We start from the raw sequence: 12887 nt of genomic DNA, 5'->3' as shown, positions 1-12887 counted from the left end.
ATCGAGACGAGATGGTCGTCCTATACTGGAAGAATCTCGCTCGTGCGGGACGAGAAATGATGAGGAAACTTTGCACATTACCGCTGGGGTTGAACCGAAAAAAAAAAGTTGCGCTGATTATGATGGGAGTCAAGGACATTTTGGTCATTTGTGGAAGTTTTAGTGGTAATGTTTCACGAAAATTGAGAAGTGTTCAGCACTATTCTCGTTGCCCACGTCGTGAAATGAGCCCATAAGGATTCGCTGACAGAATTTATGTTTTCGATTACTTTTAATTTGAAGAACGACGAGATTGCTTTTTGTTGATCAGGACTGAGTAGAAACTTGTCTACTTTAGCTGTCCAGCCTAGTATTCGATCGAGGTACTAATTGCAGGGGTCTCCAGTTAGCCTAGTGGTTAAGGCTATGGATCGCCAATCCGTAGACGGCGGGTTCGATTCCCGTTCCGGTCGGGAAAATTTTCTCGACTCCCTGGGCATAGTGTACCATTATACTTGCCTCACAATATACAAATTATAAAGACAATTCACCGTCTTCGGCCAGAGGCCGCACAGACTGAACATTACTAACATTAGGCAACGGACAACACATGTAACACCCAGTGGCCCAGTGGAGAATTTTTCGTTTGACGAAAAGTTTTCCCCGACTGGAGCGGGAATCGAACCCACACACCGAGACTTACGAGACACCTAAACGACTAACGCCGCTAACCGCTCGGCCACGAAGCCCACAATTCATGCAATGGCAGGCAAAGAAACCCCTTCATTTAATAACTGTAGAAATGCTCAAGGAACACGAAGCTGAAGCGAGGCAGGCCAAGTCCCAGTGGGGACGTAGAGCCATAAAGAAGAAGAAGAATTGCTGCTGTCCATTGCAGCGATCTTTTTGCCTGATATTACATAAATTTGGGCATTCCATATACTGCAGCTTAGAATGTAGTAGTTTTTCCCTGGATCCAACCTACCTCTAATTAAAATGTTCATTTATTCATTTGCTTCAAATCCTAGGTCGGATCTAAATCCGCCCAAGAGGCATCCTAAACAGGATGAGGTGCGTCCTGCCGTGTTTTGCGATACAACCAGTGCTGGTCATGGTATAAAATCAGAGCTGGTTACTCAACAAGGTTTTAAAATATTAGCGTCCCTACACTGAAACCACGCTGCGCTCATGAAGTGGGAACCTTTTAATGAGAGAATAATTGTAGCCAAATTCAGAACACGGGTTCGAAAACTTACCATGATCCAATCTTACGCGCCGATGTTGCCGAATTGCAAGATAAAGAGAACTTTTACAGTCAACTGAATGCTGCCGTGGACAAGACTCCGAAAGGTGACATCAAGATCCTCATGGGCGACTTCAACGCGAAGGTTGGTTCCGACAACTCGGACTATGAGCACGTCATGGGACGCCATGGTCTCGAAGAAATGAGCGAAAACGGAGAGCTGTTTGCAGAGATTTGTGGCAACAGTGTCATGGTGATTGGGGGATCGCTCTTTCCTCATCGACCAGTGCACAAAGTGACATGGGTTTCCCGTGATGGCGTCACTGAAAATCAAATCGGCCACATCTGCATCACCCGAAAATGGAGACGGAACCTTCTTGATGTGCGGCACAAACGTAGCGCCGACATTGCGTCCGACCATCATCCTCTAATCGGTGAGATCCGACTGAGCATTGCCAGGATCCAGCGACAGGAGGAGAAAATCGGGCGCCGGTTCAACACACGCCGACTGGAAGACGCTGCGGTGAAAAGGTCCTTCGTCTAGGAACTAGAGAACCGTGCTGCGAATATTCCAGAAGGTGGAAGCGTAGAAGATCAATGGAGCGCCATCAAGAACGCCTTCATCGCCACCGGCGAGAATAATTTGGGTGAGCTACGCACCCGAAGAAAGCAGTGGATCACAGATGATACCTGGAGGAAGATACATAGAGGAGCGAAGGAACGCCAAAGCCGCGATAGAGCGAACGAAAACACGAGGAGCCAAAGCCGTAGCCCGTCAGCGCTATTCGGCTCTCGAGAAGGAAATGAAACGCTCATATAGACGGGACAAAAGCGCGTATGCGGACTCCCTAGCCGACGAAGGCGAGAAAGCCGCAAACACCGGCGGCATCCATCTCCTCTACGATGTTTCACGTCGCCTTAGTGGAACTAAGATGAATGCTACGATGCCCGTTAAATACACGTCTGGAGTCTGGACTCTGGACAGTTACTGACCGACCCGGCTGACCAGTTGAAACGCTGGTTCGAGACTATTGGAAACCTTTTTCAAGAGTCGGTCACGCCATCAACACCTCAGCATGATCCGCCAAGGGTTCAACGCATTACTCGTGTCAAAACCGAAACTCCATCAGTGCGGGAGATATCAGCTGAGATGCTCAAAGCAGACCCCATAGTATCTGCACAACTACTGCATCAATTATTCTGCAACATATGGGAAACCGCGTTATTTCCGGCCGACTGGATGCAAGGCGTCTTAGTAAAGGTACCCAAAAAGGGTGACCTGACTGTATGCGATAACAGGCGGGGCATCATGTTACTGTGCGTCGTTCTCAAAGTCCTTTTCAAAGTGTTCCTAAACCGGATACAGGACAAGATTGACGCAACTCTCCGACGGCAGCAAGCACGATTCCATGCCGGACGATCCTGTGTGGACCATATTGTCACGCTCCGTATCATCCTGGAGCAAATCAATGAATTCCAAGAGTCTCTCTACCTGGTGTTCATTGATTACGAAAAAGCTTTCAACCGTCTCAATCACGGAAACATGTGGGAAGCCCTCAGACGCAAGGGTCTCCCTGAGAAAATCACAACGGTGTTTTGACCGACCCCATCCGGGTCGTTTCTGGAGTGAGGCAAGGATGTATACTATCACCGCGACTGTTCCTCATCGTAATCGACGAGATCCTGGTGGGTGCGATTGACCGTAAACCAGCACCTAAATGACTTCGAATTGGCCGATGACGTTGCTCTCCTTGCTTAACGGCGCTCTAATATGCAAAGCAAGCTCGATGATCTTGCCAATCGCTCCTCAGCGGCAGGTCCTACCATCAACGTCAACAAGACCAAATCTTTGGATGTAAACACGGTCAACCCATCCAGCTTTACGGTAGCTGGGCAATCAGTGGAGAATGTTGAAAGCTTCCAATATCTTGGTAGCCAAATGGCATATAGGTGCACGGAAAAACAACCAGATCGGTCGACGCACCAAAATCCAAATTTTCAACTCGAGCGTGAAATCTGTGCTGCTATACGTCAGTGAAACCTGGTGTGTATCAGTGGAGATCACTCAACGGCTGCAGGTCTTCATCAATAGATGCCTGCGGTATATAAATCGTGCATGGTGACCTCACAATTGGATCTCCAACGTGAAGCTCCATCGTCGTCAATGTCATCAAAAGCCGATAGCGACAGAAATTCGGGAGCGAAAGTGGAGGTGGGTCGGCCACACTCTACGCAGGGGCGGAAACGAGATCTACAAACAAGCGTTAGACTGGAACCCAGCAGGACGTCGCAGCAGAGGCAGACCCAGAGGCTCGTGGCAGCGTAGCCTCAACAACGAAGTCAAGCAAGTCGACAGATATTTGACCTGACCACAGGTCAAGGCGATGGCTGGCAATCGCCGAGGATGGAAATCTTTCAATTCGGCCTTCTGCACCACCGTGGGTGCCCAGGACTGAAAGTAAATAGAGTATTATTAAACTCCATTAAAAAACCGCCATATTGAATTTCAAGCCACCGTCTTGGATTTAACACCGCCATCTTGAATATTCCGGTGTCATTTTTCGACTCCAGACGTCTTCCCCATACCAAATACACCCATATTGCATGGTTTTGAGGCCTAGAACACCGTTAAACAGCCGCTGTCTTGAATTTAGAGCAGCCACCTTAGATTTTTAACCGCCATCTTGGATATTCTGAGCACCAATTTTGGGCTCCGGTCATCTTCCCTGTTTCAATTATCCCAAGAAACATTTTAATGATCAATTAGTCTTAAAGAGGTTTTGAGAACCGTCGTTAACCCAAATACCTTTTATTTTGGTTTTATTGTGGTTCTAAAAACCTCTTCTAGTCTACTTGACTAAAAATGTTACTTGGGATACCCATATTGCATGGTTTTAGGGCAAAAAAATTCATTAAACAGTCGCCATCTTTGATTTCAGACCACCATATTGGATATTCTGGTTACCATTTCTGGATTTCAGACATCTTCCTCATACCAAATGTATCCACATTGCATGGTTTTGTGGCCTAAAACTCCTTTAAACAGCGGCCATCTAGAATTTGGAGCGGCCATTTTAAGGTGCCATCTTGAATTTCGGACCAACATCGTGGAATTTCTGCTCTCCAGTGTTGATTTCCGTACAAAATTCGTCAACCATGCTAAGGGTTAAACAAATCGCCGCAGCTTGGTGTGTCGCATGGTAGGACTTGATTCAGTTTGTACAGCTAGTTGACTAAAATAATCATAACTCCGGAACGCCTTGACCGATCCGGACCATTTTCAAAAGCAAATAATTCAGTAAACTTCCGGTTCGATTGGAGCTTCAATCCGGAAAATCGGCCTACTGTGTAACATTTCTGATATTTATATAAAACCATTGAGTGGGGTATGCAAAGTATGCAAAAAACGATGGGAGTGACGTTGCTAAAAAAAGTTGTCACTCCCTTGTCCGTAGACTGGACACATGTATTTAATCCGTGTCCTTGCACTCTGAAACGAAACAACATTTAAATTCCTATAGGAGAACAGAAGATGTGGCGCAACCAAAAATCAGTTTCATGGTTTGGTAAAGTTTCTTGAAAATCGTTCAAAACCATGTATCGTCAGTTGAACGGTGTTTTACAGATTGATTACGGTAAATTGTCCCAGAAAAACGAATCCTTCGATGCGGCTGTCACTTTTTCCGACGGATGTGTTGATGTTGCATTCAATGTTCTTACGGTTAGAGGTGTGCGCCGCCGATTTTTGGTTCACGCCGCCGCCGATTATTTAACGGCGCGCCGCCGCTTACGCCACCGAACTCCAATTTTCTACGCCGATCTCAAAAACGCATTGAAAAATTATATTATTTCTTGATTTATTTCATTACAATATTTCAAGCAATTTATTGGAGGCATCTGCATACATAGCATTTGTAAGGTCGTTTATAAGAGTTTTAAAAATATGGAACGCTAAAAATAGATCAAATTACGCTCAGTTTCACCGGTAGTTGTTTTAAATTCTAAACTTCACATGTCGCATCAACGAAGTTTTGAAAGTGAAAAAGTTTGCCCTTTGAGTTAAATCGAGTATACAAAGACATCGGGGGTTCCTCAAGATAACTGATGGCTGTAGAAAGAATTTACGGACTCCGGAGATTGAAGAAAATGCTAGTGATTGAAAAAAAAACATGTTTTTGTCGTGTTCATCTCCAGAAGAGATAAACTTTCTCCAGCAACTCTTTTGAGGATTCTTCCATCAGTTTCGCCAAGAATTCCGCTAGGAGTTCCTCTTGGAACTCTAGAAGGTTCTTCTGGAATTCCTTTAAGAGTTCATAGAAATGGCACGGGCAATACCAGAAGTTTACTCCGGTAATTCCTCTTGAAGTTCTTCCAGGAATTCTTCTGAGAGTTCTTCCTGTAATTTCTGTAGCAGTTCCTCCTGGAATTCTTCCAGAAGCTTCTTGAGGATTTCTTCCTGAAATTCTTCCAGAGGTTTCTCTGGAATGTTCTAGAAGTTCCTGTGGGAATTTCTCTAGCATTTCCTCACAAAGAGTTTCACCGAGACTGTCTCTAGAAGTTCTTCCGGGAATTCGTCTGGGAATTCGAACATTTTCGGGAACACCTTTACGAGTTTCACCGGGAAGAAGTACCCCAGGCAAGTTCACTACCAGTTGCTCTGTAAGTTTTATCTAGCAGTTGCACTGGGTATGCCGAAGATTCCTCCGAGGATTTCTTCAAAAATTCCCCGGAAGTTCCTCTAGAAGTTCTTCCGGAAATTCATGTAAAGTTCCTTCAGTAATTCCTTTAGGAGTTCCTCCGAGAACTCTTCTAAGGAGTTCCTTCAAGATATCTTCCGGGAATACATCCAGGAGTTCTTCCAGCAATTTCTTTAAAAGTATCTCGGGGAATTAATCTAGAAGTTCTTCCGGGAATCCCTTTATGAGTTCAACCGGGAGCTCTCTACGAGTTATTCCGGGAATTTCTTCATGAATTTCCTGGGAATTCTTCTAGCAGTTCCATCGAGAATTTCTTTACAACTTATCTCAGGAACTTATGTGGGAATTGATCCGGGAATTTTTAGGAGTACCTCCGGAAACTCCTCTATGAGCTCCTCAGGGAATTTCTTTACGAATTTCTTCGGAAATTCCTAAAGGAATTCTTCCGAGAATTCTTTTAAGAGTTCGTCCGGGAACTCATTTAGGAATACCTCTGCTAGTTTTTCTATGAGTTCTTCCTTGAATTCCTGTCCGAATTTCTTCGGCAATTTCTCTAGGAGTACCTCTGAAAATTCCTCCGAAAGCTCCTCCGGCAATTTATTTACTAGTTGCTCTAAAAGTATTTCTGAGAGTTCCACAAGGAATTACTAGTTTCCTCCGAAAATTCCTCTATGAGTTCCTCAGGAAATTTCTCTAGGAGTTCTTCCGTTAATCTCACTGAAAGTTTCTCCGGAAATTTCTCTAAGAGTACTTCTAAAATTTGTTTCCGGAATTCTTCCTGGAGTTTATCCAAACGTTCCATTAGCATGTTTTTTTGGAAACTTGTTTAGGAGTTCATCCGGGAGTTCCTCTAAGTGTATCTACGGGAATGCCTGTACGAGTTCCTCCGGGATTTTTTTTTTAAGTTTATGCGGAAAATCCTCTAGAAGTTCCACCGAGAATTCCTCTAGTATTTCTTCCGGGAATTTCTTTAGGAGGCCATTCTGGATTAATTTTTGCGCAGCTGATAGATGATTCAGCATAACAATTATTTCAAAAAATTGAAAAAAAAATGTGAATGTAAAAAATATATAGTTAAACCGTTAACTATAAAAATTGTCATGTCATTGCATCTTCAACATGATGAGTTACTAAAAAATAATATACGGAATTAACAAAAAAATAAAAACTATGGCAACGCCGTTTCACGCCGTCGCCGCCGCCACCGAAAATGCATTCGACGTCACGCCGATCACGCCGCCGCCGCCGGCCAAAAAAAAATGCAAAACGCCACCGCCGACCGATTTCACATCGGCGCACACCTCTACTTACGTTAAAAGGAAAATACCACTGCGTTTTCGCCCAGTACTTTTCACTTTCGTTCACCACACTCGCCAAATTTGGATTTCAAAGCTCTGTATATTTGAAAATCTGCACTGCTTAATCCTACGGCACCGCCTGAAATTCCTTTGGTGATTTCTTTTGGATTTATTTTCAAAAATTATAGAATGTTTATAGAAAGAAACTTCTCAGAGTTCTCAAAATGATTTTAGCAAGAATTTATCTAAAGATTTATCTTAGTATATCCATGAACTTCTTTGAAAATTTCTCCAGGGATTCCTTCCAGATTTTTTCTCTGAGATTATTCCATAAGTTTCTCAAGGCATTTCTCAAAAAATCACCTTGAAACTAAACCACGGGTTTCCTCAAAAATTCTTCTTGAAACCCCTCCAGGGAATCTTAAGGAAATTCCTTTAAAAGTTGTTGCATAAGTGTTCATGCTTTTGTTGCTTCATGTATTTTTTTTTCAAATTTTTCCGAAGAAATTCGGAAATTGTCCATACTGTCAGAATTGTTTCCAGGAATGTTTTTATGGAATTTCTTCGAAAATTCTTCTATAAATTTCCCCAGGGGTTTCTCCAGGAATTCCTCCAAAAGTTTCTTCAAATGATGCAACTCTAGAAGAATTTTTTCAACAAAGATTTGGAGATTATTTCAGAAATTCTTCCTAAGGTTTTCTTTTAGAAATTTAGAAAATTTTCCAGAAACTATAGCTTAAATTTTACCAGAGGTTCCTTTATTCCATTTATTCAGGGATTTGCTCGGGCATTTATTTGGAAATTCCTCAAGAAACTCAAGTGATTCTTCTTGCAGTTCTCCAAAGTTTCCTAAAATTTTTCATTCAGGTATTGCATTGGACTTACCCAGACCATCCTTTAGGTTTTTTTTTTCATATTTTTTTCAATGTTTCTTCCCAAAGATTAACTGCTGCTAAATATCATAAGAATTTTCCAAGGATTTTTTCCAGAATTGTTTCTACAAATACTTGCCAAAGGTTCTCCAACTCGTCCAGGTATTGTTTCAAAGTTTCCTTAATAAAAAGTTTTTTTGTTCTTCAATGGTTCTCTAAAGAATTTCTCCAGAAATTTCTTCACAAATTGCATGAGATGTTTTTTTTTTTAGATTCCTTCAGAGATTTCTCTAGCAGTTCTTCCAAGAATTCCTGCAGTAAATCCTCCAGGGATCCATCAGAAAATGATTGATAAATATCTTTACAAATGCCACCAGTACATTTATCTGCGATTTCTGCAGTCATTTTTTGAAAGATTCCTCTACGGATTTCCTCAGAAATTCCTCTACGGATTTTCCAGGAATTTGTCGAACATTTTTTCATTGGAATTATTTGTGGAGTTTTTCCAGAAGTCTTTCAAGATTTTTTTCAAAGTCGTAAGAAGTTATCTTAAGGTTTTTCTTCATTAATTCCCTTGGGCATTATCCTAGGCATTCATGTGGGAATTTATCGAGAGATAACTTCAGGAAATGTTGTACAGAAAACCAAAACATTTCCAAGAATTTCTTCTCGGAGGTTCCCAAAGTATCTCAAGCAGTATCTCAAGTTTTTAAAGTGATTTATCTAATCCTTCAGAGATGTCTTAGAAATTCTTTCAAATATTCCTTAAGGGATTCTTCAGAAATTGTTGTGCATTTTCTTAGTGAAAGGGAAGAATTATCAATTTGGATTTGAGAAGTTATTTTCTTCAAAATCTTTTTAAAAACTTCATGGAAGAACTTTTAAGAATCTCCTTACTGAGATTCCTGGAATAATCCAAATTAGTTGAAAAAAAAAACTTCAGAGATAAAAATATTGTCTCAAAGGAATTTCAGAATGAAGCCCAGCAAAATTTCGAAAGGAAACCTTGAACGAAGTTTTGACTGAAGCTCTGGAAGAATATCGGAAAACATTCCAGTGAAAATCTTGAAGGAATCCTAGGGTTTCCTCTAAGAAATTAGGAACTGGATAAATCGCTGGAGAAGCTTCTAGGGGTAGTGCCTAGAATAACATACAGAGATCAACAGGAAAATTTCTGGAGAAATCCTTGAATAACATTTTTATGAATTTTCTAGAGATATTCCCCTGGTGAAGTCTGTGAACGAGTTTCCGAAAAAAAAATCTTCTAGGAATATCTACAGCAACGTAAAGATAAGTGACTGCAAAGATTCCTCGAAAACAAAAATCATGAGATTTTTCTTAAGGATTTTCCGTAGAGATCTCTTGGAAACATTTTTGAATGAATTTTGTAAAGAATCCACAAAGGAATTATTGGAGTTATCCTTAGAGGAAATACCGGACAAATTTCTGGGGTAAAACAAGGAGGAATGTCTGTAGGAAATCCTGAAGGAATCTCTGAAAGATCAAATGCAGGAGTCTATGGAAGAGTTTCTGCTCGAATCACTGGAATTAGTAATAATGTTCATGGTTAAATTTTGCCGAAGGAGGTCTCAAACAGATTTTCAGGCGGATTGCTGAGTAAAATCCAAAGAAAATTATGGCAAAATCGACAACAAAGGGAATTACCAGAAGAACTTCTGAAGTTATTAAAAATGCAATGAAAATTCCCATTATGATTCAAAAAATAAATCCCGTAACAACTACAGAAGGGTTCGCCCATGAAATTGCAAAAAAAAACGCCAAGGTAAGGAATTGTCAAACCAGTTTTTTTTTTATTAGAGGGACTTTACCTCTGAGGCATTCGTCTCTGATCAAACCAGTTTCCAAATGAATTACCGGGAGATTTTTTTTATTATCACACAAATTGGTATGATGGTTCTCAAAATTCAATATATTTTTTTTCATAGGAAAATTATGACTTAAGGCGAAACTGGAAGCATTTTCTCATTTTTTCGGTTTTTGATTTTTTATTAAATAACGAAGCAATGTTTTCAAAATCGGTTTTCGTACACATGTAGAGTATGGATCAAGGTATCTTCTGAATTTTTTTGAGATGGAAAGTGTTTTCCATTTTTGCAAAAACCATTTTTATGTGAAATTTTGTTCAAAAATGGTTTTTGCAAAAACGAAAAAACATTTTCCACTACAAAAAAAAATCAGGAGATACCTTGATCCATACTCTACATGTGCACGAAAACCGATTTTGAAAATATTGCTTCATTATTTAATAAAAAATTAAGAACCAAAAAGTGAGGAAATGCTTCCAGTTTCGCCTTAAGAACAAAGCATTGTAGGCACAATGTGAAATCATAAGCAAATTTTCTGGAATTTTGTGGAAAACAATTTTCATTTTGTATTTTTATTTTTTTATTTTTTTGATTGCTGAGAAAATTTGCTTGGGATTTCACAAAAAAGCAATGTGTCTACGATGCTTCATTCTGAAGTTATGATTTTTTAAACAAAAAGCTCATTTAGCACATCTGGACAATTTCCACAAAATTGGTCATAACTCAGAAACGGAGAAAACCACATCTTGAAAATTTCACAAAATATAGCTTATGTAATTTCCTTCCAAAAAAAAAACTATTTAGAGATTTTTTCCGGACTTCCTAAATAGTTTTTCCGACTTTTCCAATCGATTTTCCTCAACAGTGCAAAATTTTGTGGAACACAATTTTCATTTTGTATTTTTTATATTGCTGAGAAAAGTAGCTTATGATTTCACATAAAAAAAAAACAACTGTGTCTACGATGCTTCGTTCTTAAATAGCACTAATATGTTAATGACAATTATTAATTCAGCAGGTATTTCTGATATTGACGACAGACCATTCTTAAATTGGAATGAAAGTTTATTTCAAATAATTCTATCTAAAGACTTACCAGCTTATTCTCCAACTGCACGTAAAATCCGCAACTGCTCCCACCAAGCTAGATCACATCGTTACAATTTCGGTTGAACGTATCTTCTTTGTAGACAAAAAAAAATCCATTCAAAACCACCACGGTTCACATTTGCGCGCCTCACGGAAGTGTGTATTCCGGGTTTGTTTTTCTTCTGCTGTTATTCTTCTCAGAAACAAAAGCCACAATCCGGAAGCCACGAGTCGGTTTTCCTGTTGTTTTTCTTCTAGTGGTGAATCGTTTTTCTTTGTTTTTCACCAGTATCGGGCAATTTGCTTTTCCTTTGCCACCACCAGTCGCTTCACCACTATCATCGGGGGGACACACGGTGACAGTTGTTTTTCTGTGATTTAAATAACTTCCTTTTCTTCTGGGTCGTCGTATTGTTTCACTTCGCTAGCCTAGCCTAGCGAGGATGAGAAGTGGGTAGTCAGATAGACAGACAGGGTTGGAGGGTGTTATATATGCACTTGTGTATATATTTTTTTTTCTTATAGACGTAACAGTTTTCAGGACACAGATGCACTACGCGATACGCCTATATAGTAGAGTAGTTATCAGCTTCAGCGAAACACTTATGGCGTTGTTATTTCACGATATTTTTTCAACGGTATTCTTCTGACACGGATACGGAGACTATAGGCAAGCTTTTATAGATACACACTTGTTAGCTTGGTTTGAATATTTTCCTCTTTTTATACGATGCACTAACAGCTTAACAACAACAGCAGCAGCAGCTTCAACAACAATGACAACAATAGACACCGACGACACTTTTCTTCTTTTTTTTTGCTTTGCTTTTTAAAATAGACGATTACACCAGTTAACGAGAATAGGGCGGGCGTTGGATGGCGAAGAGGGGTCGCCACTGCTACTAAACACAGTTGATGAGACGGGTATTGTTGTTAGATATATCCTCCTTCCTTGCTGAACTGGAGGATGGTAAACACTACTAGCATCAAGCTTTACATATTCACTATATCCACTACTTGTAGGGTTGTTTTCGGTATCATACGTACGTTAAGGATAGACACTGCCTAAATAGTTATAGTGCGCCTTCGGCGAAGGGTTATTTCCACTTGTAATCCGTCTGAGTACACCACGGTGGAGCTATTGTTGAAAACTCCCCGGCTCTTTTATTGCTGCTTCTTTCACTGCACTGCACCTCAATTCATTCACTGGCTTCGGATGACGATGATGACTTGTGTTCAGGAAAATCCACCGGAGGTCCTATTGTGAAGTCTTATCCCCTGCGGTCACCGTTCACTGCGAAGCTAGTCCCAACACACAGCAGCAGATAGCATAAATGCTGGCTCATTCGCACACACCAATTTTCCAGCTGAGTTTTCCGTTTTTCATGCTGCCAAAGAAGAAGATAACTGATGAGAACGTCGCTTCGGTTGGATGGAAAAACCTTTTGACGGCTCACCGCCACCCAAAAGAGAGTGTAGGTCTGTCTATAACTAGGTGGAAACGAGGACATCCGTGCACAAACACACAACTAGGATCTCGACACACAGGCAGGCAGGCGGCGGTAATACGTCCCACGAAGACAACGATGAAAGTCGCGTGTCTAGGATTTCGTAGGGCCAACACAGACGACGCACAAACACACCGCACGAGGTCCCAACAGATAATGATAAGGAACAAACTCGCGCTCCTGTTTGCCTACGATGATGATGGTCGAAGATACTCTCAGTCTCACACTACTGGGGATTCTCTTACTCGCGCTCGTCGGGATTCCTTCCCCCGTGGTACCCCGTGGAGGACGACCGACGGAGCAGTTATCAACCACCCACGTGCGTCTTATCCTCGCGCTAGCCGTTAGACCACGATGCTCTTTCAAATTGTGAAT

The 12887-nt window shown here is 41.0% G+C and overlaps 1 protein-coding gene across 1 annotated transcript in view; it reads right to left on the bottom strand.

The window, feature by feature from the left end:
- The window catches only part of LOC115258615 (myotubularin-related protein DDB_G0290005-like), a 605847-nt gene that overhangs the window by 577605 nt on the left and 15355 nt on the right, over nucleotides 1-12887 (bottom strand). The window contains exon 2 of the mRNA XM_062847829.1: nucleotides 11012-12392. The gene's annotated coding sequence lies outside the window, so the exon portion shown is untranslated. The remainder of the gene's footprint in view (nucleotides 1-11011; nucleotides 12393-12887) is intronic.

This window comes from Aedes albopictus, chromosome 2 (assembly GCF_035046485.1).
Source record: "Aedes albopictus strain Foshan chromosome 2, AalbF5, whole genome shotgun sequence".
Taxonomy (NCBI): domain Eukaryota; kingdom Metazoa; phylum Arthropoda; class Insecta; order Diptera; family Culicidae; genus Aedes; species Aedes albopictus.
The sequence above is the reverse complement of the archived record's forward strand: the minus strand, read 5'-3'. Positions and strand labels throughout refer to the sequence as shown.